This window comes from Lactuca virosa, chromosome 4 (genome assembly GCF_052849685.1).
Source record: "Lactuca virosa cultivar CGN04683 chromosome 4, Lactuca_virosa_CGN04683_v6, whole genome shotgun sequence".
NCBI lineage: Eukaryota > Viridiplantae > Streptophyta > Magnoliopsida > Asterales > Asteraceae > Lactuca > Lactuca virosa.
The window spans coordinates 459,491,612-459,512,159 of NC_136429.1; positions in this window are offsets into that span (position 1 = coordinate 459,491,612).

A 20,548-nucleotide genomic window follows, 5' to 3' on the forward strand; every position below is an offset into this window, starting at 1 on the left:
ACTAACTACCTTAAACCAATTGTAATTTAAAGTACCATGTGATCGGCCTGTATCCTGCTACCGACTCTATAGAAAAACGACGATGTAAGACGTCGTAAGAAATGACGTTTGGCACCCGTAGACTTGCAAGTCCCACTATAGCGAGCAGCAAGGTGTAGGATAGTCAATCCAGTATAGATCTATACACAAACTCATACGCTCCCCAATTAAGGAGATTCTGGATACAAAACGGCCATGGCAGGTGATGCCATCCCCCGTTACGTGGCTCACATAACTGAAGAAATGTATATGTAATGTATGTGTTAGCTGTATTGTATGTTCTCCCTCTGTCTAGCCTATATTGTAATGTACTGTATGTACTAGCTGTATTGTGTGTTCTCTCTCTGTCTAGCATGTATTGTAATGTACTGTGTGTACTAGCTGTATTGTGCGTTCTTTCTCTATCTAGCAAGTATTGTAATGTAGTGTGTGTACTAGTTGTATTGTGTGTTCTTTTTCTATCTAGCAAGTATTGACTCATGTATGAACTGACTCATTGTATGATTCATTGTTCTAGTAATAGTATTAGTAACTTCCTAAACTACGCCTATTGTAGTTTACTAGTAATATGACTTGTACGTATGAACACGAATGTATACTCTTGCTACCCAAGGGTATTAAAATAGAAAGAAGGACTTTTATATCTATATACATATACATGATATATAACTAGGATTCAAACGACCTTCGGACAAATAACCGATACCCTAAGTCCACAACCAAACGAGGAACAGGAGGTAGGGTGAGTTATCAGTTCTAAGTCCTTTCAATCCTACTTATATAACTATATCTATAAAGATATACATTTAACAGAATATAAGTGTAAAAGATGTGAAGTAAAAGTATTTGACATGTAAAAGAGTTTAAGTAAAGTATTTTATATGTAAAAGAGTTTGATAAAATCATTTGATATGTAAAAGAGTTTGATAAAATCATTTGATATGTAAAAGAGCTTGTAAAATCATTTGAAAAGTAGTTTGTTGAAAACACAGTTTGAAAAGTAAGAAATCCACTAGTCTGGTAGTTATTAATCACATGTGATTGATATAATAACTATAATAGATCAACTTGTATCCCCCACCATAAAAGCATTTAAAAACATTGAAAAACATTTAAAAGGTTAATTAAGGGGGTATGAACTCACCTGTAGTGAGTGGTTTAAATGAACGGATTGATATAGGATGCTAAGTGTCAAGTGAAGACTTGAGCACACACAAGGATCCTAGTTAACATATAATGACACATATATGTACCCAATTAGTTATAAAACAACTAATTAACCAAGTTAAGACATCCTAAGACATGTAAAACACTTGATTTAAGTGCTATAAGTCCTAAGGATTGCATCTAAGGGTGGTAGGACTTGGCTATTGAGTTTAGGGTTCAATGGGACCCTTTATTGGAGTTTACGGTTTTGTGACCATCACCCCTTGAGTTTACGGTCGTAAACCCATGAGTTTACGGCCGTAAACTCATGGTACTTATACCATTTTGCGATTTGAAGCTTTTAAAGTCATAAGGAAGCATCCTACTTCATGTATAAGCCTTAGGAAGTGTTTGTGGCATCATTTCACTCCTAAATGGTGTTTACGGCCCATTGACCACTTCTCCATGTGTTTACGGCCGTAAACCCCTATGGTTTATGGTATTTTTGATGTTTTAAGTCCTAAGCACATCAAGGATGAGATCTAAACTAGTTTACAAGGCTTGCTAAGGGACTAGGGCACACTTTGGTACCCTTATTAGGGTTTACGGTCCAAGGTGTTCTTGGACCGTAAACACCTTTGATCCTTTGATTCTTGGGTGTTTTCTTGATGATTAGAAGTGTAACAAGTATTATAATACACTAGGATAGAAGTACTTACTAGGTAGAAGCTTGAAAAGGTGCTAAACGTCCAAGAACACTAGTGTGTGTTCTTGGTGTTCTTGGTGAAACTTGAAGATCTACACTTTTGGAATGATTTCATGGATGGAATCATGTAAGATCACTAGATTAAGTAAGATATCAACTTTTTAGGGATATAAACACTTACAAAGTTGAAGATCTTGAAGAAAAGTCGGATGATACTTGAGAGAGAAATGAGTTTTGGATCTTGAAAATGTGAAAAGTGGTAAATAATGACTAAGTGTCATATTTATACCCCCTTTTAGGGTTTACGGCCGTAAACACCTTTGTTTAGGCCGTAAACTTCAAACTCTTGGAGTTTTGGAATATTATTGTTGCACAATAAACCCTAGGGCATCCTCTCTCCTATTATCTCTTGACGTACTAACTTTAAAATACTCAAACTTATTCCCAAAAGCTTGAAAGTTAGCAGAAACTGTTCTGACTTCTATTGAATCGACTGGTTATACAGAATACAAATTTCGGGTTGTCACATCATCCCCCCGTTAGAAGGAATTTCGTCCCGAAATTAGAATTTAAGTAAATAAGTAGTTACAAATAACTAAGTAAAAAGACGAGGATATTTCAGTTTCATCTGATCCTCTCGCTTCCAAGTGAATTCAGGTCCTCGCTTGGCGTTCCAGCGAACCTTCACTATCGGGATACGGCTTTGTTTCGTTTGCTTGAACTCCCGGTCCATGATCTCTACAGGTTCTTCCACAAAGTTGAGGCTCTCGTTGATCTCGATCTCGTCGAGTGGGATTACAAGAGTCTCGTCGAACAGACACTTTTTCAAGTTCGAGACGTGGAAAGTAGAATGTACGTTACTGAGTTCGCGTGGTAAGTTAAGTTTGTAAGCTACAGGGCCGATTCTTGCGAGAATCTCGAAAGGCCCTATGTACCTTGGATTTCGCTTTCCACGCTTTCCAAAGCGTATCAAGCCCTTCCAGGGTGAGACCTTCAATAGAACACGGTCGCCCACCTGGAACTCCAACGGTTTCCTTCGTTTATCAGCGTAGCTTTTCTATCGGTCTCTAGAGGCTTTCAATCGTTCAAAAATTTGAACGATCTTCTCTGTCGTTTCCCGTATGATCTCCGGACCCGTGAGAGTGCTTTCAGGAACTCGTCCTTTAGCTAACTGGGTACCACCCACCTCAGCCCAACACAGAGGGGATCTGCACTTTTGGCCATAGAGGGCCCCGAATGGAGCAGCCTTTATGCTCGTGTGATAACTGTTGTTGTAGGAAAATTCGACAAGGGGTAAATGAGTATCCCATGCTTTCCCAAAGTCGGATCACACAGGCTCGCAACATATCTTCCGAGGTTTGGATAGTCCTCTCACTTTGTCCGTCGGTTTGTGGATGGTAGGCTGTACTCATGTCCAACCTAGTTCCTAGGGAACTTTGTAGCGACTGCCAGAACCTCGAAGTGAATCTAATATCTCTGTCCGAGATAATGGATATGGGAACACCGTGCAGTCGTACAATCTCCCTAATGTAAGTTCTTGTAAGCTTCTCCATCTTGTCTATTTCCTTGATAGGCAGGAAGTGTGCGGACTTGGTCAATCTGTCGACGATGACCCATATGGTATCAAGTCCACCCTTTGTCTTGGGCAACTTGGTTATGAAGTCCATAGTGATCCGCTCGCACTTCCATTCCGGTATCTCAGGCTGTTGTAGTAGACCGGAGGGTTTCTGGTATTCAACCTTGACCTTGGCGCAAGTAAGGCATTTACTCACGAAGGTAGCAATCTCTGCTTTCATGTTAGGCATTTACTGGAGGGTTTCTGGTATTCAACCTTGACCTATATATATCTTATCTGATCCTGACGTAGATGCTTACTATGCTCTTCCTTACTACGAGAGTAGATAAGTGTGTCATCTAAGAAGACGATGACTAATGATCCAAGTAAGGATGGCATACCCTATTCATTAACTTCATGAATACTTCGGGCGCATTAGTCAATCTGAATGGTACTACTACAAACCCGTTGCGTCCGTAACGAGTTCGGAAGGCTGTCCTCTTGACGAATAAGACTGGAGCTCCCCAGGGTGAGAAGCTTGGTCTTATAAAGCCCTTGCTGAGCAGTTCGTTAAGTTTACAGGACAGTCCTTGCATCTCTGCAGGTTTTAGGCGATAGGGCGATTTGGCTACTGGGGTAGCCCCTGGAACTAAGTCGATTCTGAACTCGACTTGACGTTGCGGAGGTAATCCTGGGAGTTTTCTGTTCTATCTGGATCTATTAACTCGATCGGTGAGAAGGGCATTTGATTGGATTCTAAGTTTATCCGCATGGCAGTACCATCACTCGTAGTCTTGGGCAGTCTCCGTCCTAAAGTTCATATCAAAAGTCATATTTGGTTCATCAATCACAGTTTCGTCTATACGAGTCGTATATAATTAAGACTGAAAAGGTAGTCGAATAAATAATTCTTCTTCAAGCCCACATCCAAACAAGGAAAAGAAGTTGAAGCGGAATTACCAATTCTAAGCCTGTAGAACCTTGATTATATACCACCCTTGCGTATACCTTCTTCAACGATAGATCAATCGTATGGGTCTTCGGGTTGAACTTGACGTACTGTACGAGTGGTACTCCGGGGAGTTTTGCTGAAGTGTCTTCGGGAAGGATACGAGACATAAGGTACTCTTTTCATGAGTACCTCGGAGTTCTGGAATGACGGCTTCGCTAGAAAGGCGATTTCGGAGAAAAGAATTAAACATGAAACTGGCATTGTGAGGATCGCATTTACTCAAGTTAAACGATAATGTCGGACTACTCGGAATAAAAGGCGTTAGACTAGATCATAAAGCGGTTACAAAACATCACGGTGCAACTTCTACAGAGTTTAAGTACCTTAGGTTTATCTATAAGACTACTGCTGCGTACTGGGTATACCACAAAAAGCAAGTATACGCAACACGAGAGTCCCTTGACTGACGGGATCTCGCCAAAAAGATAAGACTCGATTTGCACTTGTTTTTAACAGTTTATAAGTCTAATAAAACGAAACGCCCTAATATTTCAACGTGGGTCCGAAGTAGTCTCTCCTGCGGCCGTGATCCTTAGTATCTTCCCGTCTGCGCCAGAGTTCTTCGTTATTGGACAATCCTTCTTGAGATGTCCTATCTCACCACATAAATGACACATCTAGCTAGCACCCGTATCGGTGATGGAAATGATGTGTCGGGTCAGGGTTATGTAGACACGGTCGCTTTCGCTGCTCCTCCTTTTCGAACAATTCCTTTTAAGGTGTCCGATTTCACCGGCACCATAGTAAGCCTGGCTGACTCCGATGTCAGGGGCTTGAGTGATGGGTCGTGCCGGTGCTCCACAGCTACGAGCATGGTGCCCTATTTTCAGGCAATTGCAACATTGGATTTCATGGCAAGCCCCATTATGATGAAAGCTACACTTGTCACACCTCAGAATTTTCCCTCGTATGGTCTGATCGGTACTGGGATGGCAGGGGTTGCCACTTGTTGCTGTTGTATGGCAAGTCTTTGGGATCGCTTGCGCTCCTTTTGGGCTTGGCGCTTTCGTTTTCTTTTCTCGGTTTTACTGCTTTGCAATTCTGTGACTGTTATCATTTGTTGGTTTCCCGGATTGATACAACGATTGGATTCGTCCACCCCTTTGTCAGCCTTGCTTGCGTTGTTAGCGCTGAGGTTTGCAAGGACAGCTGCCACGGCAGCTGATACCGCGGCTTGGAAAGTAGCGGCGTCGATGTGAAGGATAGGGGTTTCGTTGCTCGGCTTGTTATTTATGGGTGACGACATGATTCTGTTATGGAAAGGAAAATGAGTTCGTGAGTGATTATGGTTGAACCTAGATGCATTTCGACTATTCATATAAAGAGTAGGAGTAAGTTCTCGGGGGTTTTAACCTACATCCCTATGATGCAGTCCTAGTAACGAGTAGAAGTAAGTTCATAGAATGGTTATAAGACGATTGCTATCCAACCTTTGACAAGGATTGGAAGTGATCCTTGAGCTAATTCACCATAGCTCATTAATTCGACGAAGTGAACGTTTAGATAGGATTCTAACGATAGCGAAACGAAAGTATCTGAACAGGGATTGGCATAGAATATAGCCGACTGACAATATCATTGATATTTAAGATGTAATATATTTGGGAAAAATGACCTTGGAGTAGGTCTTACATCTTATCCGAAGTAGTAAAAGTTTTGACGGCATACTGGCCTAACTAGAAAGTACTTATAGTACAAAGTTAGTTACTTAGAAAAGTGGTACTTAGAGCATAGATAGGAAGACTATTCTTTCCACCAAGGAAAAAAAAGGTAGAATATCTCCTACTGGTGACGGTTATCCCTTGGGTGAACCCTTAGTTAAGGCAGCTGACGCTCCATATCAATAAGGTGCCTTTCGTACACCCTTTGGCGTACTCGGAGCTCTATGACTTCAGCTCGAGTTTCAGCTAGCTCTTGCTGCAGGGTCTCATGGTCTACTCTAGATCTGTCACGAGCACCTTCCAGACGAATGGTGCAGAGGGTATGCATTCTCGTATTGGTGACAACTTCCGTGATTTGATGGAGGGCTGTCCTGCCTTGAATCTCATTTCGGGCCACTCTGCGGACCAGGATTTGCAAGACTCTGTCTGCTGAGCCCCCTTCGCTCAGGTCATTAAAGCTTCGGTCTCCATTAAATGGCATGGGCTGATCTTGCCCTTCGCTCCATGTTTCCAAGCTTTCCACCCACGGAGGCGTCGGGCCTTGAAAAGTCGGATGACGGTTAGGATTTGGGACAAGAGCCATCGGGGGTAGGTTCTCAACTTCAGGCTCGGAGTCAGAACCATCTGCAAAGCCTTCAGCCTGGTGACCATCCATAGGGATTGGGTGATCATTTTCTGGCTCTGCTTCAAACCCTCCATCATTACCTTGGTTAGGGAAGTACAAGTTGTCGTGGGGATGGAATCCAGCCATGTTATCTACGCGAGAAAAGGGATATAAGAATCTAGCACATAAGTAGTTTATAGTAACACATAAAATACTCCTATAGTATTTTAGGTTTATGTTCTATTGTTCTCATTGTGGTATTGTGGGTAAGTTTTTAGACTTGTTGCAACCTTACAACCACACTTAGGCACATGCTAGTCAGCCCTCGGATAATATAGTTGATCAGGCTATATCTTCCCAGTTTTGACTATATGTCTCTAAGTCTACTTGTGCTGCCCAACAATCGTAATACTTTTGTTCTGTCCTAGTGACACTGATTTTAGTATGAATGCAGGCATGTATACTTAATTAAATATTTTATTATTTAAAAGTATAAACTCTTTATCAGAGTTTTTAATCCCTATTGTATTTATAGTCTGTATATCTTTTATGGGTTGATATACTCAATTCACTATAAATAATGCTCTGATACCAATCTGTCACACCCCAAAACCAAGAACGATGGAAAAGTTCTGGGGCGGAGGACGTCATGTACAATATCACAACAATGAATAGTAGTAAACAAGCAACAACATCATCCATTGCATTAATAATATAATTTTAATACAAGTGTGTTCTGTCAAGTTAAATAGACACGAAAATATAAATCAAAATGAAAGATGAGTCTTGAACGAGCTCCATCTTCTCTAAACCTTGCATCTGTACCTTCCATCTTCTCTAAACCTTGCACGTGAATGTTTGTAAAAGGTTTGAATCTCCTAGAAAACCCTATTTTTCCTACTAAAAGTAGCCTTCTACCAAGGCATCTAGTATCTATGTGTGTGTCTCTTGTAAGAGTATGTATTTTCCCAAATCTGACTATCATTAACCAAAAATATAGTTTTTACATTATTGTTTATTGTGTGAAGATTACAAAGTAAATGTAATGGGAAATCGAAATAGTACTGTAGTGTTGTATTAAGTAACTACTGCTGTACTAACTACCTTAAACCAATTGTAATTTAAAGTACCATGTGATCGGCCTGTATCCTTGTGACAACTCGGAACTTTTATCTCGCACACTTAGTCAATTCAATCAAAGTTAAACATGTTTTGTTGACTTTTCACACTGTTTGAGGATTCATTTAAGTGATTCTAAGCTTGAGTATGACCAAGGTTGAGTTTAGGAATGTGTCGGCAAGTCGTATACTGTCAAAACAGGGCCATACACACCCTTAGAGGGAGTGTACGGCCGTACACATCGGTGTGTGGCCGCACACCCACTCCCTTGGCAGCACACTCGCTCATGGCAGCACTCTCACCCCTATATAAAGTGTAGACCCCTTTCCTTTCATTCCTTTAACACCTTGGCAGCACACAACACCATTTCTCTCAAGCTTCTTCAACTACAAACCCTCCCAAGGCTTCAAAAACGTGAGCAATCCATCTCTTAACTTGTTGTGCATGAAGAACCTCTTGATCTAGGCCTTGAATCATGAAAGTCCCGTCATGTTCTTCATCTCCTTGAAGGAGTGCGACCACACACTCATGTGTGCGGCAGCACACTCCTGTGTGCGGCAGCACACTCCTGTGTACGGCCACACACTCATGTGTGCGGCAGCACACTCCTGTGTACGGTCACACACTCCTGTGTGCGGCAACACACTCCTGTGTGAGGTAGCACACTCCCTTGTGCAGCAGCACACACATTTGTGCGACCATACACACACACCATAGGACCACAAACCCATTTCTAAGACCCTATACTTGTGCTACAACCAAGTATGGGCCTAGGACACTTCATGGATGCAATTATGGACCTTGAAAACACCTCAAAGGCACCTTCCATCATGAGTGTATAGCCGCACACCCATTGGGCCGCACACCCATGGCCGTACACACCTTTAAGGTGGTCATACACCTCCCTCATGCAATCCTTTGAGGTCCTAACACTTAGTGCAAGTAGTCCCAAGTTCTTAGAGTGGTTCGTCATCACATCTAGTGGTGAAATACCATCATTTGACTCCTTTATGTGTCATTACTTGTTGATTAGGATCAAATCGTGTTCAAGGCTTCACTTGAACATCCCGCATTCCGTATCGATCCTTCATTCAAATCACCCGAGGTGAGTTCATACCCCTACATTTTCCGTGTTTGTAATGTTTTCAGGGGGGAATACAAGCCAAACTCAAAGTATTTTGTTAAGTTATAAACTTATTAATGCAGACCAACGATTTACACGTTTAATAACATATTCAGATATTTTATCTCTTTTTGTAATATGTTGAGCATAAGGGAAAACTTCTATTTTGGAAATCCAACTTCATAGTCTTCAGAAAGGTTTTTACAAAGCATTTTGCATATCAACTCTAATAAACTATAATGGGTATAGTTTCGGATAACCCTCTAGGCAGTCTCTACTTAATCAGATTTCATAAATGAATATATATAAACTATGGCAGATTTAGTTTATGTTATATGCTTTCTCAGGAGTATAAAGTACATTTATTCAAGGATACTTACTGTTTTATACTGATTTCTCGCTAGTAAGCTAGATTTTACAAAATTGTGAGGCACTACTTCAATACTGTACCCTTAGGTGTATAGTGATAAATCCTTTTATTATAACCAGAGTCTCCTGGAGGGAGAGCGTGAGATTTGTGAATAGATATATTCGGGACTGACAATCCCACACCAGAACTGCTAGCTACAGTTAGGCGGGCACGCCTGTGGTGAAAAAATGTCATTTAGCTTAACGCCTAAAGAACATTATAAAGGTCTCTCGGTCATATCAAGTATGGTTATACGACTCGCAAATAAGTATAAACTAATTTTGTTTATGGACTCTATTCTTCGCTTGTTTTATTTTAAGTAATAAAACTACTTTTATATATACTGATAGAAATCAGGGATCTCTAAACTTGCATCTCTACCTCTAGGATGGATATCTTGTTTTAGAGAAAATATACGATTTTCCTAGATTAACACCGGCTTTTCTAAAACTGATGGTTCACTACGCTACCAACGGACTTTCATTCCATGACTCCTTGAATTATACATTTCATGTATGAATCTGGAAGACATGGAAGGAATGGGCTTTCAAACATGCTTTTCATAAGAAAATATAGGATTTTCTTGAGGAACACTTTTCAAAAGAATCAAAGAACATTTTTCCATCAAAACTAAATGCTTATGAATTCACCAGCTTTATGCTGATATTCTTTCAAAACTGCTTGTATTCTCAGGGAATTAGTAGACAGGTACTTCCGGGAGCTCGGAGAAGTCGAAATGTTAGAGTTGCGTCTTTCTATTTTGCTTTTGATGTGAACAAAACTATGTATTAAAACAATGTAAACCTTTTTCATATATGTATTCAATGTCTGGTTGTGTTTACTATGCTTGCTATGATACAATTGTTGTGATACTACGCATGACGTCCTCCACCCCGGAACGATTCCGCCATTTCGGTTTCAGGGTGTGACAGATTGGTATCAGAGCCGTTGTTTATAGCGAACTAAGTATACCGAACCTTACATGGTATACAACTATAAATACTAAGGGGCCTAAGTGCTCTAAACTAAAAGTATACTTTCAAAATACAAGTATTTTTATAAAAGTATATAAGTAAACCCGAGTATCAGGATCCTTGTCATAAGTAGAACAAAAAAAAGTATTTGGATGTTGGGCATCGCGGTTAAACCTGGGCAGTTATGTAATCATGTCTAGGGTGAATATAGCCTGATCAACTATATTAAGTCGAGACATGACCAACATGTGCTTGGGAGTGACTATACTGTTGCAGCAAGTCTAAAACGTACCTAGATACTAGAGGAGTTCTAGAGCCAAACATAAGGATTAAAATACTATAGGAGTATTTTAGGATGCTATAACGATTAAGCCGAAAACTTACCCAAGGATCCATCCTTGAAGAATCAAGCATGTAGCCATGATACATTGGAAGTATTATTAGGTTCAATACCTATTAACTATTCCTTTACCCTCGCCTCGCGTAGATAGCATGGCTGGATTCCATCTTCCTGGCGACTCGTACTTTCCTAACCAAGGAGATGATGGATGGATCGAACCAGAGCCAGAAGGAAACCATGAAATCCCTTTTGACGATGGCATTGCCGAACCATTTCCCAAAGAGACTGACTCGGAACCAGAAGTCGAGAACTTACCCCCAGTGGCCCCAATACCAATTCCCAACCCTCAGCTTGTACTCGAAGGCCCAACGCCTATGTGGGTCGGAAGCCGGGATAGGTGGAGTCACGAACAAGGCCAACCCCGCCCGTATAATGGGGATCGCCGCTTCTACAATGTGGACGGAGGAGGCTCCGCAGATAAAGCCCTTCCAATCATGGTCCGCCGAGTGGCCCACAATGTCGAAATGAACGTGGCCGCCATTCACCGAACTATGGAACTCGAGGCAGACTTGGATTCCAACACAAACCGTATTCGCAATCTCGAGGTTGCTGATGGGAGGATTTTGAGAGGCCACGAAGCCCAGCAGTGAGAGCTAGCTGCAACTCGAGCTGAGGTCGTAGAGCTCCGAGCACGCCAATCAGCATACGAGAGTCGCCTGCTTGACATGGAGCGCCAGTCGACTAACCTAAGGTTCCGCCCGAGAAGTGCCCGTCGCCAGTAGGAAATATTCTACTTGTCCTTCCTTTTAGTTTAAAGAATAGCTTTCCTATTTATGCTATAAGTAGCTCCTTTCTCTGTAGACATTCTTGTCTTGCAAGTGTCAAATTGTTCCTCTGTTGGTTTGTGGTAGACCTACTCCTAGTTCAAATTTTCCAAACTCTGTGTAATCTTGATATCGATAATGGTGACAACTCTCATATTTCAGTTGAAGATTTTCATTGTCAAAAGTATACCTTAGATCGATAGCATGAAAGGTAAGCAACTTTTTCAAGGTCCCATCACTGTTTTGACCTCAAAACGTGAATCATAAAATATATTCAGATGATTATTCCTTATCCCCATCATTTTCGTATCAGCTTCGATATCCTAATCGGCACGGAATTGTTAAGCCTCAAATCGTGCTGATATTCTTTGCTTCGAGAAATCGATCCGTCTCAATCTTCCCTTCGACGAAATCCTCACTGATCTCAGTGACAAGATTTTTCGAACCATTGTATCATTTCCTACGCCAGAAGTTAAGGACCTTGAGAGCACCTCCGAAGTCTACGACTTTCCCGATGCCTTCCCCGAAGACAATCCAGGGATTTCTTCCGAGTGCCAAGTCGAATCCCGTATTGACTTGATCCTCGGAACTACTCTTATAGCCAAATCCTCATATCGTTTAGAGTTGACAGAGATGTGAGAGCTACTCAGCCAGCCCGATGAGCTGAGCAACCAGGAGTTCGTAAACTTATTGTATGTGAACTTTGTGTGCTCAATTCTTTTCTATCATAGCTAATGCCACATCATGGGGATGTGGGTCGAATCACTGAGAGTCAGATAGCAAAACTGGAAATCTCAAAGCATAGATAAACATGTGGGATACATCCAGAGACAACCATTGTTACTCATAAGCTTCTTTCTTGACATATACCAGATCATGCCTTAGAAGAAGCGTAACCAGCCCACAGTTAAGACGCAAATTCTTCAGATGGACTCAGCCACGTTCCAAGCTACTGTCACAGCAGCTGTAGCAGCCGCCCTAGCTGTTCTTAACGCCAACAACACAAATGTGGGTGGAAGTGTGAATGGCAATCCAAACCTTGGTGTTAACCAACCTCAACAACCAGTGCCTACTAGGAGAGGCACACCTGATCCCCAACCTAACATCCTGAAACGAAAGTTCAATGGAAGTTGTTCGACCCAAAGACCTACTGAAAGGCGGCGGATTGGGACAGTCAATACCCCAGTCAGCCCTACTGTTCCAACCCCAACCACACCCTACTTGGGAAACCTCCCGCACTGCAGCAAATGCAACTACCATCATCATGGAGTCTGTCGAGTGCCGCATTGCACTAGATGCAACAGGGAGGGGCACACCTCCTGCAGCTGTAGGGCCCTAGTTAAGTTCGTCACTCTGATTACCAATGTTGGGGAAAGTCCAACATGTCACCTCTGTGGTAGTATGGGACATTTCAAAAGAGACTGCCCAACAGAGGAGAACAATGAGGAGACAGGAGGAGTCTGACCTCAGAAAACGGGAAGCATCAAAGAACCCTACAGTGTTTTGGTACGTTTTCGAGAACCTCAATAATCATTCATGATCGTGATTACTTTCTTGTCCAAATTATATCACGACATACCCTAATGAGTAAAGTATGACAGCTTAGTGAATACGTTGGAGTCGGTTGTAATTATACATGACTTATATACGCCAAGCAATTATAGGAAAATCTAATGGGAACCATTCCATCGAGAGCCCGTAGTTTCAAAACATCTGGACCCTCGCATTAGTAGTACCCACCAAGTCCAAATCAAACGCAGAAAATACCAGAGACATTCATTTAGGGATGCCAATGTGCTAGCAAAACGATCCTCCCAGACTAACTTGACGCGCGATTCTACGACACCATTTTGTCTAGCTCGACTAAGTCTATGTTATACCAAACCCTTTTGTCTTAAATAGTTCGATCACGAAACTCCCGTCGCTCGTGACGACAACCAGATGCGAACTTCAAAGAATACATCTCTCTTCGAAATTCGAAAGTATTCATACGAAGAGTATCATCTGCAAAGAGAAGGACAAAGTAAGAGAACCATCCGGACAATTGAAGATGTGTCATGGGACACACATCTATCCTTAATTGGACTTTCTTGCAACAACGGCGACCTTTCCAGTAGCAAGGCTGCGCCGTTCGAAGCCCTCTGCAGCCACAAGTACAGACCCCATATGTGATGGGCTGAGGCGGGCGACACGCAAATAAGACAAGAGTCAAGTCCCCGACAGCACTCCCACGAGTCCTGAAATCATCCGAGAGACGGCAGAAAAGATCGCATGAGATAATAGACAAAAACCCTTGGAGACCCAGATTAGTGAACGTGTCTTTCTTACAGGTTACACCCTGGAAAAGCCTGATACGCTTCGGAAAGCGTAGAAAGCTACATCCAAGATACGTTAGACCGTCCGAGATCCTTGTTAGGATCGGTCCCATAGCGCACGAACTCTAGTTACCTCGAGTGCTTAGCAACGCTCATCTCGTCTTCCTCGTTCCAAACAGAAATGAGTGTCCATTCAATGAGACACCTATGATTTTCCCTCGACAACCTTGAGTTAGACGAGAGTCTACACTTTGTGAGAGAATCATCCGAGCTCAAGGATCGAGAAATCGAGTGAACGAAATAATGTCACATCCCGATAGTGAAGGTCCGCTAGAATGTCAACCAGGAACTTGGATTCACTTAGGAGCACGAGAGTCCCATGAACCTTAAGTACCTCCATCTTTTTCAAGACCATGATTTATATTCTTATTCTTGAATTTCGGGACGAAATTCCCTCTAACGGGGGGATGAGGTGACAACCCGGAACTTTTATCTCGCACACTTAGTCAATTCAATCAAAGTTAAACATGTTTTGTTGACTTTTCTCACTGTTTGAGGATTCGTTTAAGTGATTCTAAGCTTGAGTATGACCAAGGTTGAGTTTAGGAATGTGTCGGCAAGTCGTATACTATCAAAATAGGGCCATACACACCCTTAGAGGGAGTGTACGGCCGTACACATGGGTGTGCGGCCGCACACCCACTCCCTTGGCAGCACACTCGCTCTTGGCAGCACTCTCACCCCTATATAAAGGGTAGACCCCTTTCCTTTCATTCCATTAACACCTTGGAAGCACACAACACCATTTCTCTCAAGCTTCTTCAACTACAAACCCTCCCAAGTCTTCAAAAACATGAGTAATCCATCTCTTAACTTGTTGTGCATGAAGAACCTCTTGATCTAGCCCTTGAATCATGAAAGTCCCGTCATGTTCTTCATCTCCTTGAAGAAGTGCGACCACACACTCATGTGTGCGGCAGCATACTCCTGTGTGCGGCAGTACACTCATGTATGTGGCAGCACACTCCTGTGTACGTCCACACACTCATGTGTGCGGCAGCACACTCCTGTGTGCGGCAGCACACTCCTGTGTACGACCACACACTCCTGTGTGCGGCAACACACTCCTCTGTGAGGTAGCACACTCCGTTGTGCAGCAGCACACACATTTGGGCGACCATACACACATACCATAGGACCACAAACCCATTTCTAAGACCCTATACTTGTGCTACAACCAAGTATGGGCCTAGGACACTTCATGGATCCAAGTATGGACCTTGAAAACACCTCAAAGGCACATTCCATCATGAGTGTACGGCCGCACACCCATTGGGCCGCACACCCATGGCCATATACACCTTTAAGGTGGCCATACACCTCCCTCATGCAATCCTTTGAGGTCCTAACACTTAGTGCAAGTAGTCCCAAGTTCTTAGAGTGGTTCTTCATCACATCTAGTGGTGAAATACCATCATTTGACTCCTTTATGTGTCATTACTTGTTGATTAGGATCAAATCGTGTTCAAGGCTTCACTTGAACATCCCGCATTCCGTATCAATCCTTCACTCAAAATCACCCGAGGTGAGTTCATACCCCAATATTTTCCGTGTTTTTAATGTTTTCAACGGGGAATACAAGCCAAACTCAAAGTATTTTGTTAAGTTATAAACTTATTAATTCAGTCCAACGATTTACACGTTTAATAACATATTCGGATATTTTATCTCTTTTTGTAATATGTTGAGCATAAGGGAAAATTTCTATATTGGAAATCCAACTTCATAGTCTTCAGAAAGGTTTTTACAAAGCATTTTCCACATCAACTCTAATAAACTATAATGGGTATAGTTTGGGATAACCCTCTAGGCAGTCTCTACTTAATCAGATTTCATAAATGAATATATATAAACTATGGCAGATTTAGTTTATGTTATATGCTTTCTCAGGAGTATAAAGTACATTTATTCAAGGATACTTACTGTTTTATACTGATTTTGTCGCTAGTAAGCTAGATTATATAAAATTGTGAGGCACTACTTCAATATTGTACCATTAGGTTTATAGTGATAAATCCTTTTAGTATAACCAGAGTCTCCTGGATGTAGAGCGTGAGATTTGTGAATAGATCTATTCGGGACTGACAATCCCACACCAGAACTGCTAGCTACAGTTAGGCGGGCACGCCTATGGTGAACAAATGTCATTTAGCTTAACGCCTGAAGAACGTTATAAAGGTCTATTGGTCATATCAAGTATGGTTATACGACTCGCAAATAAGTATAAACTAATTTTGTTTACGGACTCTATTCTTCGCTTGTTTTATTTTAAGTAGTAAAACTACTTTTATATATACTGATAGAAATCAGGGATCTCTAAACTTGCATCTCTACATCTGGGATGGATATCTTGTTTTAGAGAAAATATAGGATTTTCCCGGATTAACACCGGCTTTTCTAAAACTGATGGTTCACTACTCTACCAATGGACATTCATTCCATGACTCCTTGAATTATACATGTCATGTATGAATCTGGAAGACATGGAAGGAATGGGCTTTCAAACATGCTTTTCATAAGAAAATATAGGATTTTCTTGAGGAACACTTTTCAAAAGAATCAAAGAACATTTTTCCATCAAAACGAAATGCTTATGAACACACCAGCTTTATGCTGATATTCTTTGAAAATTGCTTGTATTCTCAAGGAATTAGTAGACAGGTACTTCCGGGAGCTCGGAGAAGTCGAAGTGTTAGAGTCGCGTCTTTCTATTTTGCTTTTGATGTGAACAAAAGTATGTATTAAAACAATGTAAACCTTTTTCATATATGTATTCAATGTCTGGTTGTGTTTACTATGCTTGCTATGATACAATTGTTGTGATACTATGCATGACGTCCTCCACCCCGGAACGATTCCTCTATTACGGTTTCGGGGTGTGATAATCCTGCTACCGACTCTATAGAAAAACGACGATGTAAGACGTCGTAAGAAATGACGTTTGGCACCCGTAGACTTGCAAGTCCCACTGTAGCGAGCAGCAAGGTGTAGGATAGTCAATCCAGTATAGATCTATACACAAACTCATACGCTCCCCAATTAAGGAGATTCTGGATACAAAACGGCCATGGCAGGTGATGTCATGCCCCGTTACGTGGCTCACATAAGTGAAGAAATGTGTATGTAATGTATGTGTTAGCTGTATTGTATGTTCTCCCTCTGTCTAGCCTGTATTGTAATGTACTGTATGTACTAGCTGTATTGTGTGTTCTCTCTCTGTCTAGCATATATTGTAATGTACTGTGTGTACTAGCTATATTGTGCGTTCTTTCTCTATCTAGCAAGTATTGTAATGTACTGTGTGTAGTAGCTGTATTGTGTGTTCTTTTTCTATCTAGCAAGTATTGACTCATGTATGAACTGACTCATTGTATGACTCATTGTTCTAGTAATAGTATTAGTAACTTGCTAAACTACGCCTATTGTAGTTTACTAGTAATATGACTTGTACGTACGAACACGAATGTATACTCTTGCTACCCAAGGGTATTAAAATAGAAAGAAGGACTTTTATATCTATATACATATACATGATATATAACTAGGATTCAAACTACCTTCGGACAAATAACTGATACCCTAAGTCCACAACCAAACGAGGAACAGGAGGTAGGGTGAGTTATCAGTTCTAAGTCCTTTCAATCCTACTTATATAACTATATCTATAAAGATATACATTTAACAGAATATAAGTGTAAAAGATTTGAAGTAAAAGTATTTGACATGTAAAAGAGTTTAAGTAAAGTATTTGATATGTAAAAGAGTTTGATAAAATCATTTGATATGTAAAAGAGTTTGATAAAATCATTTGATATGTAAAAGAGCTTGTAAAATCATTTGAAAAGTAGTTTGTTGAAAACACAGTTTGAAAAGTAAGAAATCCACTAGTCTGGTAGTTATAAATCACATGTGATTGATATAATAACTATAAATAGATCAACTTGTATCCCCCCCCCATAAAAGCATTTAAAAACATTGAAAAACATTTAAAAGGTTAATTAAGGGGGTATGAACTCACCTGTAGTGAGTGGTTTGGATGAACGGATTGATGTAGGATGCTAAGTGTCAAGTGAAGAGTTGAGCACACACAAGGATCCTAGTTAACATATAATGACACATATATGTACCCAATTAGTTATAAAACAACTAATTAACCAAGTTAAGACATCCTAAGACATGTAAAACACTTGATTTAAATGCTATGAGTCCTGAGGATTGCATCTAAGGGTGGTAGGACTTGGCTATTGAGTTTAGGGTTCAAGGGGACCCTTTATTGGAGTTTATGGTTTTGTGACCATCACCCCTTGAGTTTACGGTCGTAAACCCATGAGTTTACGGCCGTAAACTCATGGTACTTATACCATTTTGCGATTTGAAGCTTTTAAAGTCATAAGGAAGCATCCTACTTCATGTATAAGCCTTAGGAAGTGTTTGTGGCATCATTTCACTCCTAAATGGAGTTTACGTCCCATGGACCACTTCTCCATGTGTTTACGGCCGTAAACCCCTATGGTTTATGGTCTTTTTGATGTTTTAAGTCCTAAGCACATCAAGGATGAGATCTAAACTAGTTTACAAGGCTTGGTAAGGGACTAGGGCACACTTTGGTACCCTTATTAGGGTTTACGGTCCAAGGTGTTCTTGGACCGTAAACACCTTTGATCCTCTGATTATTGGGTGTTTTCTTGATGAGTAGAATTGTAACAAGTCTTATAATACACTAGGATAGAAGTACTTACTAGGTAGAAGCATGAAAAAGGTGCTAAAAGTCCAAGAACACTAGTGTGTGTTCTTGGTGTTCTTGGTGAAACTTGAAGATCTACACTTTTGGAATGATTTCACGGATGGAATCATGTAAGATCACTAGATTAAATAAGATATCAACTTTTTAGGGATAGAAACACTTACAAAGTTGAAGATCTTGAAGAAAAGTCGGATGATACTTGAGAGAGAAATGGGTTTTGGATCTTGAAAATGTGAAAAGTGGTAAATAATGACTAAGTGTCATATTTATACCCCCTTTTAGGATTTACGGCCGTAAACACCTTTGTTTAGGCCGTAAACTCCAAACTCTTGGAGTTTTGGAATATTATTGTTGCACAATAAACCCTAGGGCATCCTCTCTCCTGTTATCTCTTGAAGTACTAACTTTAAAATACTCAAACTTATTCCCAAAAGCTTGAAAGTTACCAGAAACTGTTCTGACTTCTATTGAATCGACTGGTTGTACAGAATAGAAATTCCGGGTTGTTACAGTAGAAGTATCACGATCGTTGTTAAAGTAAGAAGCTTGTAGATAAAAGTGCTACATGCTAGAATGTAATTATATCACATTAGAACATGAAGGACAATATTTTCCATTTAGGAATCTGACTTAAAAAGACCTGAGTCTAAGCGTTGCATCATAAGATGAGAGGTGATTAGAACATGCCCATCGATCTATTATGGTAATTTATGGAAAGAACTTATCTTAAGTCTGTTAAGAAGAAGAAGTAGTCTCCAATAAGGATTTATTTTGTAACTCAAAGGTTACGATTGAAAGTCCAACATAGGTTACAGAGTAGGTGCAAGATTGAGCACAACCTGCAGTCAAGAAGTCTAAGAGTTAGATACTCATTCAAAGGAACATAGAAGTTACGATTATTACCTAGGATGAAGAGATAACGTATGGATTCATTATACAAGCCCCGTTTCGTTGATGAAGGAACATAGAAGTTACGATTATTACCTAGGATGAAGAGATAACGTATGGATTCATTATACAAGCCCCGTTTCGTTGATGATTCTGGGACGTAATCATCCTAAGGGGAAGATAACTGTAACGCCCAAAGATTCGGGCAAGTCAATTTAGAGACAATAAGCGTCAAAAATGACTTTTTGATAGAAGATTATTTAGAATAAATAATCTTAACTAAGTTATAGTACATGTCTGAAGGGTTCCGTACATATAAAGAACGTAGAAATCTGAGTTATAATGAATAAGTTATGACCTGTTGATTTTTAGACTTAGAGATCTAAACTAATGTCGTAGTATACATTAAATAGAGAGCGTGAATAAAAAGAACGTCCAAATCTAACTTCGTATGAGGAAGTTATGATTTTCCAAGATTTAGCAAAGTCAGTATGCAACCTGAAATTCGAATTTTAGATCGACCGATTTTTAGCCGACACAATCTAAACGAAAATCAAAGATCTCGTTAATAAGAGTTCAACGATAAAAAGACAGATGAAAACGGACGTCGGATGACAAAGTATGAATTTTTAACGAACTTTACATGTCCAGGTCTATTAAAATATAACTTTAAAAATAAAGTCAAAATTTGTCACACCCCCAAACCGAAAGGGCTGAAACGTTCGGGGGTGGAGGACGTCATGTGTAGTATCAAAAAAATTGCATCATAGTAATCAAAGTAACTCAACCATTACATTGAATATATAAAAAGTATATACATCTGTTTGATTCATATTTATATACATCGAATATTCTTCATACATAACCCTGATGTATAAACTAAGAAGTTATAGAATTAACTAAGATTGTTTGTTACTGTATCCTGTTGTAGTATATGAAACATATTAGTTTGTATGTTCGGTTACTACTAGATGTCTTGTAAGATGAGTTCTGTATGAAAACCTTCGTATGGAATGTTCTTTATTAAAA